At 41.1% G+C, this 19959-nt stretch overlaps 1 protein-coding gene across 5 annotated transcripts in view; it reads left to right on the top strand.

Moving 5' to 3' along the window:
• syt12 (synaptotagmin XII) overlaps window positions 1-19959 on the top strand; it is a 262179-nt gene that overhangs the window by 154761 nt on the left and 87459 nt on the right. Inside the window, exon 1 of one of the 5 annotated variants that reach the window (XM_063062173.1) lies at window positions 16635-16680. The exons of the other annotated variants lie outside the window; for them this stretch is intronic. The gene's annotated coding sequence lies outside the window, so the exon portion shown is untranslated. Of the gene's footprint in view, window positions 1-16634; window positions 16681-19959 lie in introns of those variants that run through there. 5 annotated transcript variants of the gene reach the window in all.

Here is a 19959-nt window from a genome sequence, read left to right as displayed (position 1 = left end):
ACTTCCTGTATTTTTTTATATCATTTCCTACGCGGGTTACTTTGGATTCATTTTGAAGTACACGGTGACAAGGCATGCATCTCCATTCTCTCTTTATTTGCCCTTGAAACAGCAACATATTTTCAGAAATGAGATCTCATTAAAAAACCCTGAAGAGCTTCTGACTTACGTGATTTTTGAGGAAGGTGTTTGGCTCATTGCATAGCTTTGTCCACATGCACTGCAAGGGCAGTAGTGTATCCTTGGGTACTTCACCATCAAATATCTATCTGTACTAATCCCATTGATCAGCACTTGGTGCATCTGTTCCCAGGATGAGGCTCTCCTTCATGGGGCATCAGAGATGTCCTCCTTCAAAGGACAGGGGTTCCTTTCCACTGCCATTGATGCTGCTCCCTACCCACATTCCCTCCATTTCCTGGACATCCACCCTCATCCTGTTTTCCCTCCACCTTAACAAAGACAGAATTCCTCTCATCCTCAGTTACCACCCCATGAGCCTCCTCATCCAGCACATCGTTCTCCACAACTTCCTCCATCTTCAATGGGACCCTACTACCAACACACCTTTACACTGCCTCCACTCTCTGCTTTTCACAGGGATCTCTCCCTGTGATCCCCTTGTTCATTTCTCCCCCACTAATCTCCCTTCTGGCACTTATCCTTGCAGAAGAAGTTCAAAACCTACCCATTCACCTCCTCCCTCTCCTCCATTCAGGGCCCCAAGCAACACTTCACTTGCGAACTTTTTGGGGTTGCTACTGTATCCAGTGCTTCCAGTGTGCAGCCTTACCCACATTTGTTGAAGCAGTTTCATCATGCATAAATTTAATGGACTAGGACCTTTTCAAAATAAAGCAAGTTCAACAGGGGAGAAAAAAAATTGCTCTATTTGTTATTGCGAGCACAGTGCAATTTAATTTTCTGTATCACCACTTTCCATGCGCAATTGCTAATTAACGCTCACTTAAAACTTATTGAAGATGTCTGAATTTGGTCACTTTGTTAATGCTATTTATCAGCCTCTGTTATTCCAATCACAGAGACTACAAAGAGGAGAGAAATCAGGTACAATATCTTGTAACATTGACCCTCTTCCTATAAGAAACCTGATTGGCAAATCAATGAAAGCAACTTCAACCAATCTTGCTAAATGTGTCTCATTGATTTATTAACATAAAAGAAACAGTTTATGAATAAATTACGTCCAACTTGATTAATGATAAAAAGGTATTTACTAGTGCTGAGCACTAAGGAAATGAGTGCATTCTGCTCCACATTCCCAAGCAGTTGTGATCAACAATTGTTATCTATATCGTACTTATTCTACAAAACATCCCATTGGTGCAACAGATCCTCCGCCAGGCTAACATAATTTGCTTTAAGACTCTCGTTGTATTGTGCAAGCTACTGTATGTTGTTCATTGTTCAACATGAGTTCTCAAAATGGACACACTGTTCCAAGTTCTGTGATGGGGGGGGAGAAATAAAACATTCAAGGATATCCTCAAGCTTCCTGTAGAAATGTAATATTCCCTCTTATTCCTGAGAAACACTGTCCCCATGACAACTCCAATCATTCAGAACGGTGTGAAGAAACTCAAGTCCATTCATCAGGAGCACTCAGAAGCCCAATGGCAGATAGAGAGCACTATCTCACAAACTACTGACCAACCCATCCAATCAACAAGCTCTTCCCTCATCTGAGGCAATGTTGCCTCAACGGCTAACTTACAGCCTGCATAACCAAACCGGAAGCAAACCATTTTTGATCTGAAGAAACTGCCAAAGAGGATATCTCATGGTGAATGGTAACAGCATTAACAGATGGACATTGCCACTAAGCTACACAGGGCAGATGATCAAAATAGCTGGCCAGAGAGATTATAAGTAAAGCGTTAAAGTTCAAAGTTGAAAGTAAGTTTATTTTCAAAGTACATTCACATCGAGATATACAACCCTGAGATGCCTTTTCTTGCCAGCAATCACAGTAAATACAAAAAATACAATAGAATCAATGACAGACTACACCCAACAGGGTGGACAACAACCAATGTGCAAAACCAAAATCAACAAATTGTGCAAATATGAAAAAAAGGAAATAATAAATAAATGAATGAGCAATACATATCAAGAACGTAAGAGCAAGAATCCATAAAAGTGATTGCAGTTCAGTGATGGAGTGATTGAAGTTGAGTGAAGTTATCCCCTCTGATTCAAGAGCCTGATGGCTGAGGGGAAATAACTGTTCCTAAATCTAGTGGTGCAGGTCCTGAGTCTCCTGTAGCTTCTTCTTGATGGCAGTAGCAAGAAGAGAGATGGCCTATATGGAGAGGGTCTTTGATAATGGATGCTGCTTTCCTGCGACAGTGCTCCATGTCGATGCACTCAATGGTAGGGACCGCTTTACCCATGATGGCCTGAGCTATATCCACTACTTTTTCACAGTCAAGAGAAAATCTGCAGATGCTGCACATCAATATAATACGCCTCAAATGCTGGAGGAATTCAGCAGGCCAGGCAGCATCTATGGAAATGAGTGAACAGTTGGTGTTTCAGGCCGAGACCCTTCATCAGGACTAGTGAGGGTTTCAGCCTGAAACATCAACTGTTTATTCTTTTCCATAGATGCTGTCTGGCCTGCTGAATTCCTCCAGCGTTTTGTGGATATATCCACTATGTTTTGTAGTTGCTGTAATGCAACCAGTCAATATACTCTCCACCACACATCAGTAGAAGTTTGTCATAGTTTAGATGTCATGCCGAATCTTGGCAAACTTCTCAGGAAGTAGAGGCACTGGCGTGCTTTCATCATAATGGCACTTATGTGCTGGACTCAAGTTAGATCCCTCTGAAATAATAACAATGAGGAACTTAAAGTTGCTGACCCACTCCTCCTCTGATTCCCCGATGAGGACCGGCTCATGGGCCTCTGGTTCCCTCCTCCTGAGGTCAATAATCATCTCCCTAGTCTTGCTGACATTGAGTTAGATGTTGTTGTTGTGGCGCCTCTCAGCCAGATTTTAAATCTTCCTCACCACCTTTGATCCAACCAAACTCAGACTTAAACAGAGCTGTGCATTGGAATGGTGCTGAGACTCACAAACATCAGTATAAAGAAAGTAGAGCAGGGGGCTAAGTGCATAGCCTTGTGGTGCCCCTGTGCTGATGGAGATAGTGGTAGAGATTTATTGCCAATCTGAACTGTCTGGGGTCTGCAAGTGAGGAAATTAAGGTTCCAATGCAGAAGGAGTTATTGAGGCCAAGGTCTTTGAGCTTATTGATTAAATTTGAAGAGAGGATACTATTGAATACTGAATTGTAGTCAATGAAGAGCATCCTATTGTATGCATCTTCGCTGTCCTGAAGTTCCAGGGTTGAGTGAAGAGCCAATGAAACGGCATCTACTGTTGATCTGTTGTGACAGTAGGCAAATTGGAGTGGATCCAAGTCGCTTCTTAGGCAGGAGTTGATATGTTTCATCACCAACCTCTGAAAGCACTTCTTCGCAATGAATGTAAGTGCTCCTGGACGATAGTCATTGAGGCAGATTACAACGTTCTTCTGGATATCTTAGAGTCATGGAGTCATAGAAAAGTACAGCACAGAAACAGGCCCTTCAGCCCATCTATTATATGCTGAACCATATAAACTGCCTACTCCCATTGACCTGCACCAAGACCGTAGTCTTGCCTACCTACCCCTTCATTCATGTACCTATCCAAACTTCTCTTAAATGTTGAAATCGAGCTCACATGCACCCCTTGTGCTGGCAGCTCATTCCACCCTCTCACAATCCTCTGAGTGAAGAAGTTTTCCCTCATGTTCCCCTTATACCTTTCACCCAACCACAGTGGGAAAAGCCTGAATGCATTTACCCCATCCACACCCCACATCATTTACCCCATCCATACCCCACATCATTTTGTATACCTATATCAAATCTCCCCTCAGTCTTTTACGTTCCAAGAAATAAAACCCGAGCCAATTCAATCTTTCATTTTACCTCAGGCCCTCCAGTCCCGGCAACATCCTTGTAAATTTTCTCCATACTCTTTCAACCTTATTTACATCTTTCCTGTAGGTAAACGACCAAAATGGCACATAATACTTCAAACTACCTATGTAAAAAGACCAATGTCTTATAAAACTCCAACATAACATCTTATTTCCTTTACTCAATACTGTACTTTGATTTATAAAGGCCAATGTGCCAAAAACTTTCTTTACAACCCTATCTACCTGTGATGCCACGTTCAATGAATTATGGACCTGTGCTCCCAGATTCCTTTGTTCTACTGCACTCCTCGGTGCCTACTGTTTGCTAACCTGGTTGGTCCTACTGAAGTGCAACACCTTGCACTTGTCTGCATTAAATTCTATCTGCCATTTTTCCAGCTGGTCCAGATCTGGCTGCAAGCTCTGATAGTCTTCCTCACTGTCCAATAAACCCCCAATCTTGGTGTCATCCATAAATTTGCTGATTCAGTTAACTACATTATTATCCAGATCGTTGATATAGATGAAAAACAACAGACCCAACACTCCCCTATTCACAGGCCTCCAGTCAGAGAAGCAACCATCTACTACCACTCTTCGTCTTCTCCCACAAAGCCAATATCTAATCTAGTTTGCTACCTCAGCTTGAATGTCAAGCAAATGAACCTTCTTGACCAAACTCCCATGCGGAACCTTGTCAAGTGCCTTGCTAAAGTTGACGTAGACAACATCCACTGCCTCGCCTTCATCAACTTTCTTAGTAACTTCCTCAAAAAACTCTATAAGGTTGGTTAGACATGACCTACCATGCACGAAGCCACGCTGACTATCTGTTATCAGTCCATGTCTATCCAAGTACTCATATTAGTCACTATGAATACCTTCTGGTAACTTTCCCACTACTGATGTCAGGCTCAGCAGCTTATAATTTCCTCATTTATTTTTAGAGCCTTTCTTAAACTGCAGAACAACATTAGCTATCCTCCAATCCTCTGGTACCTCACCTGTTGCTAAGGATGATTCAGATATCTCTGCTAGCCCCACTACAATTTCTGCATTTTCCTCCCACTGGGTCTGAGGGAACAGTAGGCTTTCCTAATCATAATGTAACAGTGAGTGTGTTGCGACCCCTGGTGCTGTAGATGATATGTTGATGATAACCGGGCAACTTTTCTTCAAATAAGCCTGATTGAAAACCCCAACAATTACTTGAAAGTCGCTGTTTCTTGTTTGCTAATCACAGCATTCAATACATCGAGTGTTTTTTTAAAAGTACCTGCTTTTGGTAGAATGTAATCTGCGGTCAGGATCATAGAGGAGAACGTTCTTGGTAAGTAGAACTTAATCATCAATGTTCCTAATTGGGGGAACAAGACCATAGCAAAATCCCTGAATCCGAGCAACACAAAGAGTTTATCATGAAACACAGACCCTCACCCTTTGCCTTAACCATCCAGTGTATCAAGAAGCCTTCGGGTCTCACCGGCGTATCTGACATGTCCAGAGTAAGCAATGGAAGAAGAAGAGGAGGTGAGGCAAACATTTCAGAGAATAATTCCAGGGCTTAAGGGCCCTGATGGACGGCCATCAGTGCTAAATTCAAATCCGGATTTCTCAAGAGGACAGAAACCGAGGAGTGCAGATACCTCTGAGGGTCTTAAGGTTGGAAGAGATGTCAGAGATGAGGAACGATAAACCTATAGAGCAATTTGAACAGAAGGATGGGAATTTAAAAATTGAAGTATTGCTTAACTGGTAGGACAATTGCTGGTTAGTGTGCATACAGCTGATGGGTAAACAGGACTTAAGGTTAGATGAGGGTTCAGACAGAAGGGTTTGGGTGGCTCCGATTCAAGAAGGGTAGAAAGTAGGAGGCTGGTTAGGAATACATGGGATTCAACAGAATGTGGAAAAGTGGACCAGTGTTGTTACAGGAACTAATTCTGACAAACTATATGTCACACCAGTATACAAGGCCAATAATAAGAACAAAAATTTTAATTATAATTCCATGCATTTAACATTTACAAAATCTTTTGCAGTGGTTTGGCCAATTCTATTAGGATTGGACTGTTCAGATCAACAGAGACAGACAGAAATGCCATCCCAAAGAACCTTCTTTTCCAAACTCCATATCAGTTGAGCCATCTGTGAGGTTTTGGAAGAATAATCCTGGTAGCAGCAACTGCACAAAGTGGTGCGAGACGATTCTCACACTGACTTTCTACATTCAATCTGGCTTTTTTCACACTTGAGTTATACAACAAATGTTGTGTTATCATTGAGCACAAGGCATCAATGGAAGGGAGTTGTATAACTGACCTAATAAAAGCAACCATTGCTGTATTAACTCCATGAACAACTTTGCTGCTCAGTAAGTAAATGAGCCAAGTTTTATACTTGCCAGAGAAAATAATTAGATTGTGTATAATTTTCTATTAAGTATGCAGCTATGTAGGATTGGCAAATCTAATTCATAAGTATAGTTTAGAGCTTTCAGTCTGATAAATCCCAGAATTGCTCTGTGCCTTGGAAAGGCACACATCTGAACAAATTCCATTTCTAAAGCTGGCAATTTGCTCATGTACTGTATTAAAACCTTAGCACATTGCTGCAGCTTCATTGCATTGATGCACACAGTACACATCCCGCACAAGAGACTCAGTCACATAATAAAATTTTATGTGTGCTACACGACTGCATCTTATGGGAACCTCATCCACTCAGTTCAGAAAGAATGTAAAGGTCCCAGAGGGGGAGTAGGGTAAGTGTTGAGGAGAATCAATTTAACAGAATGGTTCCAGGGACGAGGAATTCAGCTAAGGAGTTGGTAACTTGTTCTACTTTGATCAAGGAAGACTGAGATAAAAACTCGATGGGCATGCACAAGACTATGACTGGATTAGAAGTTGTTCATAGACAGTGCCTCGATAACACTGATGACTTGCTTCCACTCCAGCTGAGATGGGTTCTGAGGCAGCTAGTGAGGATACTGTAGACTGTTGTCAAAGATGGCACAGGAGGTGATTGATGGGCTTGTGAGGTTGTGTGTCCCCTTCTGCCCTCTTCTAATCAGAACTTTTGTGACCTTCTGACACTTGGGCTAGAGATTCTCACTATCATTCTCAGTGCTCCTTATCCACTTTGAGCAGCCGTGTGCCCAGCATTCACAACAACAGGGTAGGCAGACGAGATGATTCAAAGCCTCCACCTCTTCTAGGTGACTTTGAATCATCTCCTCTGTCCACTTGGTAATCTCTTCCTGAGGCTCAGCTCAGAATAGAATAGCTACTTCATGGTTCTGGTGTCTGGTAAACAAACACCGTAGCCTATCCAGTATAGTAGACTAATTAGGGGTACAATGTATGATGTGATTTGCAAGATAAGGGAAGTGTACAGCTATTTCTAGATTCTGAGAACCTTGTAAGGCAGTAAAGTGCTTATGCTGAGATTAATTGAATAAAGTTTGTTATGTCTACAGTCCAAGGGACTCTTGATTTGCTTCCTCCAGTATTTGATTGAGAGACCAATGCACAGATTTAAAATTCTTGGGCAGAGGATAGAAGGGACAAGGGACAAGTGAGGAGATAGAATACCTCTTTGGAATTCACTGCATGTCAAGGATGAGAAAACAAATTACCCCATAACTTCCAAAGGAAATTGGACAGGCATGTAGGAAAGAATTGTTTGAAGGGAATTGGAGTAGGGATGAGGGATTCCAACTGATGAGATTGTCCTGATTAGAGCCACCATATACTTGATGGGCCAATTGACTTCATTCTTTGCCAAGCAATTTTGTTTGATTGCTTCCATGAATAAGGCAAGTGTACTTGTGTGAAATTACTGCTTGTTCAGAAAGGCAAGAAGTAACTACTGCCTAATTTTTGAGAATTTCTATTCATCAAGAGAGAATTTAATCTTCTATCGCGTATCTGGAGCCTCCGTCATTTCAGTGCTGACAGTGTAATGTTATTTCCTTCCTGTTTATTTGCCCGGGAAACATTTAATTTGCGAGATGCAACATTTTGAGGTTCACAATTGATATAATATAAAGAAGACCAGAATTTGAATCAGGTTTATTATCACTATGATATCTAGTGTGAGATTTGTTGTTTTGTGGCAGCCGTACAGTGGGAGGACACGAAATTATGGTAAATAACAAAATAATTAAATAGTGCAAATACAAGTAATTATAAGGTAATTCATTACCATTCATGCTCACGGCCCATTCCAAAGTCTGAAGGTGGAAGGGAAGAAACTGCTTCTAAGTCACTGAGTGTAGGGCTTCAAGCTCCTGTACCTCTATCCTGATGGTAGTAACAAATATACGCTACCATGGGGAGTTCAATTCCGGCACCCCCTGTAAGGAGTTTGTATGTTCTTCCCATGACCATGTGGCTTTCATTTGGCTGCTCTGATTTCCTCTCACAGTCCGAAGACGTACCATTTAGAAGGTTAATTGGTCATTGTAAATTGTCCTGGGATTAGGCTAGCGTTAAATAGGTGGGCTGTTGGGGGGTGAGGCTCATTGGGCTGGAAGAGCTCGGTTCACACTGTACCTCTAAGTAAATAAAAGAGGGCGTATCATGGAAGTTGATGGTCTTTACCAATGGATGCCACCTTCTTCGGACACCACCTCTTGACGCTGTGCCTGACAGTGGGATAGGCTGTGCCCTTGATGGAGCAGGCTGAGTTTAGAACCCTCTCTAGTACATTTATGATCCTGTGCACTGAGGCCTTCATGCCAGGCTGTGATGCAACCCGTCAGAATACCCTCTACAGTACATCTATAGAAACTTGCTAAGGGTACTTGGTTAAATACCAACTCTGCTCAAACTCCTAATGAAGTAGAATCACAGGTGTGCCTGCTTCCTGATTGCATCAACGTGCTGGGCCCAGGGTAGAACATCCAAGATATTGGCAGTCAGGAGCTTGAAGCTGCTCTCCCTTTCCACTGCTGACCACTCACGAGGAATGCATGTTCTCCTGACTGTCACTTTCTTAAGTCCTCAATCAATTCTTTAGTCTTGATGATGCTGAGTATAAGTTTCTCAGACACCTCTCAAGCAGCCAATCTGTCTCACTCCTGTGAACCTGCTTGTTGCCATCTGAGATTTCACCAACAACAGTAGCATTGTCAATGAATTTATAGATCGTTTTTAAACTGCTTAGCCCTACGGTCATGAGTATAGAGAAGATAGAACAGTGAGCTAAAGAGGCACCTTTGACGTACGTCTGTGTTGATTGCCAGTGAGGAGATGTTATTGCCAATTCATGTTGCTGCTAGCATCTGCTCTGTCGCATTTTGTTCTGTCAACACTCTAAACCTCTCTAAAAGACCATGAGCAGCTGTTGGTAAATGCATATTCTCTTGCCTTTATCACCCTCACTTTATTATGTTTTGAGGTTTAATGCGAATGAACAAATGGATCTCATATGTTTCAGATTTATTCTGCATATTAATAAAATATTCATTAGCAATAAAAATAAGCTTAAAATACAGAAGTGTAAATGTACTAATCTGATCAAAGAAATCTGCCATCCGCTCTCACTGTGTGTAATTATCACTTTATTAAATATTTTCCACCATTATTATTTATTCAATTCAAATATAGCAGATAATTCAGTGGAAAATTTGTGAATTATATTTGAACATAGATGCAGGTTACAAAGCTGATAGCAAGACTGGTCAGCAAAATAGGAGAAAAGCATGCAATTTCTTTTATCCCCTGAGGGAACAGTCTCGCTGAATGTATTTTGCAAAGCAGAAGAATGCAAGATTAAACACCCACATATTAATATACTGGACATCCTCAGTAAATGATGAGCTGTGTAATTGCTTCATCTGCTGTTCCCTCCCATCCCCCATGTAATGCGCTCTCTACCTGACTTTTCAACTAAGTGGAAAGCTAATTATTTAAGCGAACTGCACAGGTTATTGAGCTGATGGGAAGACCTTGGTCCTATTCATTGTCATATGAGAATTTCAGCTCAGAAGCATACCATCCTAAACCCATTGAAACAACTGTACATTTATTTTTCAGCTTACTCACCTTCTCATCTGCTCCATCCTGATTCTGCCACTGATCTGCACATGAGAGGCAAATTACAGTGTCCAATCTACCTACTAACTTTTAAATCTTTGGCATGTGGGAGGAAACCAGAGCACGCAGAGGAAACCTACACGTTTACAGGGAGAATGTGTCAGCAGACAGGAATGAACCCAGGTCTCTGGAATTGTGAGGCAATGGCTTTGCCAACTGTTACAGTGCCGCCTTTGGAGCAGTAACAGAATCTAATGAAAGCTTCTACTTCCATTTTGGGTGGCTTCGTCGGAGAGTGCACTACAGTTATTTGCCGGTGGCATACCGTGCACTGAATATATCCTTATATAGCGTACTATTTACAAAGTGTTTCCACTGGACGTGAAGTACGAGCAAATAGAGTTTGGCTTACGTGCTTGAGTTCCATCCTTGACCTGTAGCATTAAGTATGCTTTATAGTTATGTGGAGTAGACCACAGTATGGGTTTTAACCACCATCAGTGGGTGGAGTGGGGGTGGTTTGATGTTCTAGGAGACATAAAAGTCTACAGGTGCTGGAATCTGGAGTGACACCCAATCTGCTGCCTGTACGGAGTTTGTATATTCTCCCTGTGAGCGTGTTGGTTTCCTCTGGGTGCTCGGGTTTCCTCCCGCAGTCCAAAGGCATGCTGGTTGGTCATTGTAAATTGTCCTGTGATTAGGCTCAGATTAAATTGGGGGCTGCTGGGGGGTGCAGCTCAAAGGGCCAAAGGGACTTTCTCTGTGCTGTATCTTAATAAATAATAAATTAAAATAAATAAATAAAACTCAGCAGGTCACGCAGCATCAGTCCTGGTGCAAGGTCTCAGTCTGATATATCGAAACGTCTTTCACCTGTGAGTCTGTTGAGGTCATATACTGTGTCCAGTGCTCCCAGTGTGGCCTTCTGTATATCGGTGAGACCCGACGTAGTTCGGGAGACCGCTTCGCCGAACACCTACGATACATCTGCCAGAAAAAGCAGGATCTCCCAGTGGCCACCCATTTTAATTCCACTTCCCATTCCCATTTTGACATGGCTATCCATGGCCTCCTCTACTGTTGTGACGAGGCCACTCTCAGGTTGGAGGAACAACACCTTATGTTCTGCCTGGGTAGTCTCCAAGCTGATGGCATGAACATCGATATCTCGAATTTCCAGTAATGCCCCCCCCCCTCACCATTCCCCATCCCCTTTTCCCTCTGTCACCCTATCTTCTTGCCTGCCCATTGCCACCCTCTAGTGCTCCTCCCCCCTTTTCTTTCTTCCATGGCCTTCTGTCCTCTCCTATTAAATTTCTCCTTCTCCAGCCCTGTATCTCTTTCACCAAACAACTTCCCAGCTCTTTGCTTCAACCCTCCCCCTCCCAGTTCCACCTGTCACCTTTCTGTGGACAGAATATGTATGGACACTAGTGGCTGATGATCAGTAATGAGGGTAAACTCTCTCCCATACAAGTACTGATTGAAGTATTGTATGCCCCCAAACCGGATTAACAGCTTCTCTGTTAATCTGTGCATATTTTTTTTCTGCAGCAGAAAGCATATGTGATGCAAAGGCTATGGGGTGTTCACCTTCATCACTCGTAGCATGTGACATGACTGCAATTGTGCCATGAGGTGAGGCATCACAAGCAAGCTTCACTGGAAGATGTGGATCATAATGTGTGGGTACAGTGTCTGATGCCACTATTTCTCTTGCCTTTTTAAAGCCACCTCAAACTGCTTTGTCCATTACCATTTCTTCCTGATCTGCAGCAATGAGTTCCAGGGGTGGAGTACAATAGCCAGGGTTGGCAGGAACTTATTATAGCAATTCACAAATCCTAAAAAGGACTGCAACATTGATACGTTCTTTGGCTTGGGACATCCACCACTGTTTGAATTTTCTCAGCACACTTGTGTAATCTTTGTGCATCAATGCTGTGACTACAGTAAATGGTACTTGGTTTAAAGAATTCGCACTTGCTGTGTCGTGCTCTGAGCCCATAATCTTGTAATCTTTTTAACACCGTCTTGAAATTTGCATCCTCACCGGCAACAATGATATCATCCAGGTAACACTGACTGCCCGTGTAGCCTTTCAGCACCTGGGTCCATAGCTTTCTGCCAGAGTGAATTTTCTCCAAAGATAAGCGAATTATAGCAATAAAGCTCTATGCAAGTGTTTATCGTGAGAAACACTTTGGACTCTTCTTCCATTTACATCTGTAGGCAGGGCTCAGCTAAGTCCATTTTGCTGAAGTGTTTTCCTCCAAAAAGGTTTGCAAGTATATCCTCTACCCTGGGCAGAGGGGTTTGATCTACTTTCAGTACAGGGTTGATGGTGACCTTAAGATCACCACAGATCCTGACTGATCCATTCTTCTTGGCCACTGGGACCACTGGTGTAGCCTATGGACTCCACTCCACCATGCTCACTGGCTACTTTATCATGAATGGTATAAGGAATCAGACAAATTCCTTATTTGATACTTTTCATTTAACACTATTTTACCCTTGATATGGTTGTGTTTTCCAAAGCCATCCTTGAACGCTGCTGTGGCGTTATTCAATGTGTTTCTTAACTCAGATTCAGTTGACTCTATTACAAGGGACGTGACATGCAAATGGTGGATGAATCTCCAATCAAGTTGTAGTTGTTTCAGCCAGTCACAGCCCTGCAATGCTGACCCTCTGATTTATACCACATACAAGCTCAACGTGGTTTGTTAGATGTTGTATTTCATTATTATGTACATCATTCCCAAAGAAATTATCTTTTCTCCAGTATAACTTATTAGTTGGATATCTGTATGTTTCAGTTCAGTATCTTTGAAATGCAGTTCAACCTCTTCTTGAAACTGCAACTTTTTAACCTTTTTCTCTTCTCTGTGCAGTCTATTTATTTTTGTCAGCCCGACATGCTCTTTGTACAGTATATGACTGACTTTGTTGCATTTTCTGCAAGTTTTGCCCTTAAATCTGCATTGGTCTGGCGTATTTAAGCCCCTGCGACAACGGTAACACAATTTGTTCGGCCAGGCATGTTTCCGTTTTGATGTTGCAATTTTGTTCACACTCACTGTCATTCCTGTCGCAACTGAATTATGTCTTTGGCTGTTGTTTTCAATGATGCAGCGATTTCAACTGCTACTTTAAATGTGAGTTGTGCTTCAGTTAGGAATCATTTTTGAATAGTTTCATAGAACATATATAACAGTACAGCACAGGAACAGGCCCTTCGACCCACAGTGTTGTGCTGAACCAACAAAAAAGCAAATCAAAAATATCCAAACACTAATCCCTGCTACCTACACAGTGCTCATATCCCTCAATCTTCCTCACATCCGTGTTCCTATCTAAACGTCTCTTAAACATCTCTAATATATCTGTCTCTACCACCATACAAGGCAGCTAATTCCAGACATCTACTACTCTCTGAGTAAAACACTTAACCCTCACATCCCCTTTGAACCTACCCTCTCTCACCTTCAATGCATGCCCTCTGGTATTAGACATTTCTACACTGAGGAAAAGATACTCTGTCTACTCTATCTAATCTTAATCTTACAAATCTCTTTCAAATCTTCCCTCAGACTTTGCCGCTCCAGAGAATATATCCAGCCTCTCATGGTAGCATGTGCCTTCCAAACCAGGCAGAATCCTGGTTTACCTCTTCTGCACCCTCTCGAAAGCCTCTGTCTTCTGAGGGCAAGCCAATTCTGAATCTTTGCAGCCAAGTTTTCCGGGATCCCTTGACTCCTGACTTTCTGAATGAGCCAGACCATGCTTGTCCAAACACTCATAAATTCTGACTCTCAGAATCCTCTTCAAGAATTTGTCCACCACCAAAGTAAGACTAACTGGTCTATAATTCCCAAGGTTATCCCTACTCTCTTTCCTGAATAAAGGAACAACATTTGACCCTCCAATCATCTGGTACCACTGCTATGGCCTGTGAAGATGCAAAAATCATAGCAAAAGACACAGCAATCTTTTCCCTCATTTCCCATAGTAAACAGGGGTTTCTTCCATCCATCCCCAGGTGCTTATCTATCCTTATATTTTTCAAAAGTTCTAGCATGTCCTCTTTCTTAATGTCAACATCTTCTAGCATGTCAGCCTTTTCACCTGGTCCTCACAAACATCAAGGTTCCTCTTAATGGTGAATACTGAAGCAAATTGTTTAATAAGGACCTTCCCTACTTGCTCCGATTCCAGGCACATATTTTCTCTTTTATCCCTGATCAGTTCTACCCTCCCTCTATTCATCACCTTGTTTTTCACATACAACGATTCCTGATCAATTATTCCTTTGTCATTGATGCAAGTACGCTGTGGAGGAACTGGCTGCCATAGTTCCTGAATTTTAACGGTGACTACATTTCAAATGTATCCACTGGCTTTGAAGTGCTTTGAGATGTTCCCAGCTCCTCAAGTAAATGCAAACATCATGCTGTATGAATGCAAGTTCTTCCTTCTGAAGTAAGATGTTTCAAACGTAGAATGGTGTAGGCAGCCGCGAGCAGGAGGGGGAGAAAGAGACCGATCAAACACAGGCAGACGGTGCTCTCGCCTCATTGATTTCAATCTTGCTCAATGCTTTAAGCAACAAATAGGTGATAAATGGAGTTGATCATATGCTCACACCTGTCTGTAGGCTTCCTGGCCTCCGGGCTACACGGTCTGCTTGAAACCTCACCAAGCTCTCTCAGAGACAGCAAAGTACCAGATTGCTCCATCAGCCCAAAAACATGCCATCAGCTGTAAGTCACAGGTTCCAATTGCACACAGCTTAGTAGCAGAATCATATTTGAAAGAAGAAGTAAATTAAATAGTTTCGTAAACTGTCAGAAGGACATTGCCTTTGGCTGCATTGCTCACTGGTACAGCCTTCTTCAATTGTACAATTTGAAACAATATTCCTTTGCTCTTGGCTCACCGCACCAGGCAGGCATTAACTTCAAAGAAATTCTGAAAGCCTTAAACACTTACCTAGTCAAAGCAATAACCAATGCCAATTTGTCAGCTACTAAGTTGAAGAAAGTTGATAATCCTTTTAATTGGTTTTTGATGTAGATCCAGCTCTTTCCGATATGCATTGCACTGCAGAACAGTATTAGTTGTAAAAAAAAAGTAGTTACGGCATTAAGCATGTCACCTCTTCAGTTTCATGTCAAGTGTCCGACTGCTTTGGTTACGGCACTGTTTGTAGATGTTTCTGGATTGCCTCTGGAAGGACAGCATTATCGACCATGATGAAATGCGGAGCAGACTCGATGGGCCAAGTGGCCTAATTCTTCTCCTATATCTTATGGACTTATGGAAGTGCCATTGGAATAAACATCCTAATTTGTTGCAGCTCCTAGTCTTGATGAGTTTGTTCTTTAGTTCTAATGTGTACAATTCAAAGCCTGAGAATCGATGCAAAGCACTCTAGATAATAGAGTGAAAGCAAAGGAAGGAAATGCCATGGAAACATATTTTTGTTTAAAATGGATTTCAAACTACACAGCAATTTAAATTAATATATAAATTAGTTTGTTCTCAGCAGAAGCTATGATTTAATCAATCTTAATTCATTTTTACATTAAAATAGGTTCTATTTTTAAATGCCACTACATTTAAATGATTATAAAGTGAGTGAAAAGTAATTTTTATTCAAGCTTTGATGTTGGTTAGAATGCTTTTTCACTGCATGCTGCTGCATGTTCCTTTGAACATAAAACCATCTGTGTTGTTATAACTGGCTTTCGTAACCAAGAGATCACCAACAATGCAAACTGCAAGGTAAGAATTAAAGGGTCTTCTCTCTTGAATCCACGTTAGCCTGTCGCTTTCACACTGAGGAGATGAAAGTCTTCTTTCTGCCACATGCGTTGTCAGTGTAGATGATCCAAACTCTACTTCAGCTGTGCACGGTTGTTACTGACTTGGAAACTGAGAGCAAATATTAAAGTGTTAGATTGAGAAGGCAACCATTGCCATTGATTTAACTGAATGTGCAAGATTCACGTTAGGAATTAATGGGGTATTTATCCTTTCTTCACATTTTTCCACAAAATTAATGGCATAGTGTAATGAAAGGTTTTACTGTGTCACTGCATTTGGAAGAAATCCATTCTGTTGTTTTCAGTGATGGAGAGTAGCCTTTACTCTGCAACAAGCCATTATGAACTTGATCTGGGAACATTTCCATCTGACTCCAGTTCTCTAATAAAACTGAGCTTAGTTTCCCAGAACTAACCATGACAGGCACAGAAGTTTTGTCTAAAGAAACATCAATTCCTAACCAAAAATAAAACAGTAAAGGGAGTGTAATTATGTAATCAGAACTCTTCTCTGAGGCAATCTGGTGCATTCAAAGTGTTTATTGGGTGATATTCCCCTGGGCTATGTTGATCATGTATAAGTTTTTAGTTCCAGTGACAGCGACAGGAATCCTTGTTAGCAGAAATAAATGAAAACCGGCATAAAGTTTCCGCTAGGCACATTGCCAAGGACCCAGATTTGCCAGCTGAGTTAAAAAGCAAGACTAGAAGAGAACACAGTCACAATGGCATTTCTCATTAATCTGAGCGCCAGACTCAGATTCAGCTGTCACAGTGCAGATGAATTTGGAACAAAGCAAATTGAGGTATTTAAAAGCAATATTTGTCAAATCTTTACTGCAATAATTATAATAAGTATTTACTATTAATATTATTGTCTGTTTGCATTTCACCAGAAGTAGATTGAAAAGTAGGTTGAAATTCTTATCAAATTAATCATTATTGAAATGTACTGGTGGGAGAAGGGCCTTGGCCCAAAACATCCATATATGTTGCCTGATCTGCTGAGCTCCTCCAGCACACTGGGTGTATTGATCTTAATGTACCGTTTGATTGTAATTCACTTAATCGACGAAATGTTGGGAAGCAAAACTCCTTGAAAATTCAAGTTACCTTGACTTAAAAATCAACTATTCACAAATGGAATATATCTCCTATACCCCCAAATGTGGTTTAATTTTCATCCTGTGAATAATCTTGCCCATAGCAAGGATGTTTGATAATTGTAAATGAAGTTCAAAAATAAACAAGATGCCGACCCTCTGAGCAGATGCTGGAAATGCTCAGTAGATTAAGTAGCATTCAGTGGAAGGAGAAACAGATGACAATTGAGTCCGAAATATGTGAAGTTTCAGACCTAAACTGTTAATTCTGCTTCTTCTTCCACAGATGCTGCCCGATCTTCTGAATATGTCCATTTTGTTTTTTTTTTCTAATTAGTAATTCTAACTATGATTGTGTCATTCTATCCTTTCAAGTCATTTCATTTTGTTTGACATATCATCTACTTTTGGAGCAAAGTTTCACAGTGAGACTTACTAAATTGTTTCTCTTCAAAAAGCCAGCATGGCATGCAGGACCGAATGGCCCCTTTGAATGGTGTGAAATTCAGTGGGAGTGGAACTGATCTTAGTTGCCACAGCTAACTGATAACCTATCTTATATTTTGCCTGATCTTCTTTTCCATTAACCTCAATGGGAAATGTAAATGAACTGCTGTCAATGACATTCACAATGATTCCAAATGGTGAGATGCTCAGGTATAAAACTAAAATCTGATCCCAAATACAACCCACCATAGTCAGTCTGAACCTGATCTGAGCCCAGTTGTTTCCCTATTCAACCCAAACATCATCATAAATAGAATGATGTCAGATAAGTCCAGTACATAAATGCAGTAGTCTTCCTGGCTTGGACAGCAAGGCCAGTTCTGAAAGTTTCAGAACATATTGGCTCCCATTGGGCAGAACTATCTAACTCTGAACACTAATGCATGCATATCCTTGAAGTATTATTTAACTTCCAGTACTGTGCATCCTGTCTATAAGAAGACACAACCACTGAAGCAGAGAAATAAGGTTCGTTGTGTATCAAACCTTAATTTTATTTGGAGTACAGTGATCAGTTTTATTCCACAAGTTACAAATAATAATGTGGAGGTATATAGAAGATACAAAATAGTATAGCTGAATTTACAATTATTTGGAAGAAGGGACCAGTCTCAGATTTCACCTCAAGGAATCTGAAGGATGGAATATCCCATCAGATATCTTTAAAACGATGTAAGGGTTTGATGTCGTTGATACACAGATGATTCCAGCTGTCGAAAGTCCAAAGCAAGCATCGTAAAGATGCGATATTGACTAAAAATCCATGCATAAATCAAAAGAAGCTTTATGCCAGTAGAACTGACACTGTGGAAATTGCTGTCACATCAAGGCAGTGTAAGTAATGTAGATGCACTGAAGGAGAATTTAATTGAGAAAGCAAGGTATGTAGATGGAATTATAAGAGGTAAAGTTGTAAGGGATTTCAGTGCTGCATGAACACCAGTAAAAGCTTATCAGTCTGAAAACCTATTTCTGTTACCTCCATAAGCTTTGATAGAAAAACCTGCATTATCAGCATCTTTATCTATGGGATAAATACCATACTCAATGGATGCTATTTCCGTCTTTAATTTATAACATCCCTGAAAAAGAATCTTGTTGAAGAGTTTGGTGTGTTTGATATCAGAAACATTGTATGTTACTTTGAAATATTGTATATTTCTTTGAACACAAGGGCAATTACACTCCAATAATTTGTGACTGCTAAGACAGCAAAGAGACGCAGTCCTCTTTTATTGTCATTTAGTAATGCATGCATTAAGAAATGATACAAAATTCCTCCGGTGTGATATCACAGAAACACAGGACAGACCAAGACTGAAAAACTAACAAAAACCACATAATTATAACGTATAGTTACAACAGTGCAACAATACCATAACTTGATGAAGAACAGGCCATGGGCACAGTAAAAAAGTTGAAAGTCTCTCAGAAGTCCCACATCTCACGCAGACGGGAAAAGGAAGAAAACTCTCCCTGCCATGCCCGACCACAGTCCGACTCTGAGTCGTCCGAAAACTTCAAGCTCCGATCAGCCCTCTGACACCGAGTACTGAACGCTTCGACCCAAGCCTCGGTCACCAACAGTAGGCAAAGCCGAGGATTTTGGGGCCTTCCCTCTGGAGATTCTCGATCGCGCAGTAGCAGTGGCAGCAAACTGGGCATTTCAGGAACTTCTCCAGATGTTCCTCTGTGCCTTCTCACGTCTGTCTCCATCAAATCAGAATTGTGCACGGCATCCTACTTACGAATATGATATCATTTCACCAGAGAGCTGCGCGCGCTGCGTCGCGCCACCATCTTCTCCTCCTGCCTTTCTTTGGAAGACTTATCATTGTAATCCTCCTTTCAGGTATATTTTCAATAGAATACAGAGAGTAGTTCATCAGTCTTCTGCTGGTAATTTTATACTGTGTTCCATTTAAGTGCAAATTGGAGAATTATATTGTTGCACTGCTCTGTCCAAAGTGGCAGCTTTGTCCACATCTTCCGCTGAGGTTGTAGATTTGCTGAATTTACCCTTATACATTGATGTGATGTCTATTCTGAACAGTGTAAGTAATATTCCTTTCACAGTTAGAATGGATACTTAGAGATTCCAACTCAAAGTCAAAGTAAATTTATTATCAAAGTGCATATATGTCATCACATACTACCTTCACCTTCTTGCAGGCACTTGCAGGAAAATAAAGAAATACAACATAATTTATGTAAAATGATACATAAACAAAGTCAGCCAAACAACTAATGTGCAGCAGAAGACAATTGTGTGTGTACATCTATTTTTTTTAATATTTCTGTATAAAAACAGTATATATTATACATAATATAGAGTCATAGAAAACTACAGCACAGAAACAGACTCTTAACCCACCTAGTCCATGCTGAAGCATTTCAATTTCCTCGTCCTATTGACCTTCACCCACATTACTGTGACACTGACCACAGTACTGTGTGTATCCAGCATTTTTTAAG

This window comes from Mobula hypostoma, chromosome 11, assembly GCF_963921235.1.
Source record: "Mobula hypostoma chromosome 11, sMobHyp1.1, whole genome shotgun sequence".
In the NCBI taxonomy this organism is placed as follows: Eukaryota; Metazoa; Chordata; class Chondrichthyes; order Myliobatiformes; family Myliobatidae; genus Mobula; species Mobula hypostoma.
The sequence above is the reverse complement of the archived record's forward strand: the minus strand, read 5'-3'. Positions and strand labels throughout refer to the sequence as shown.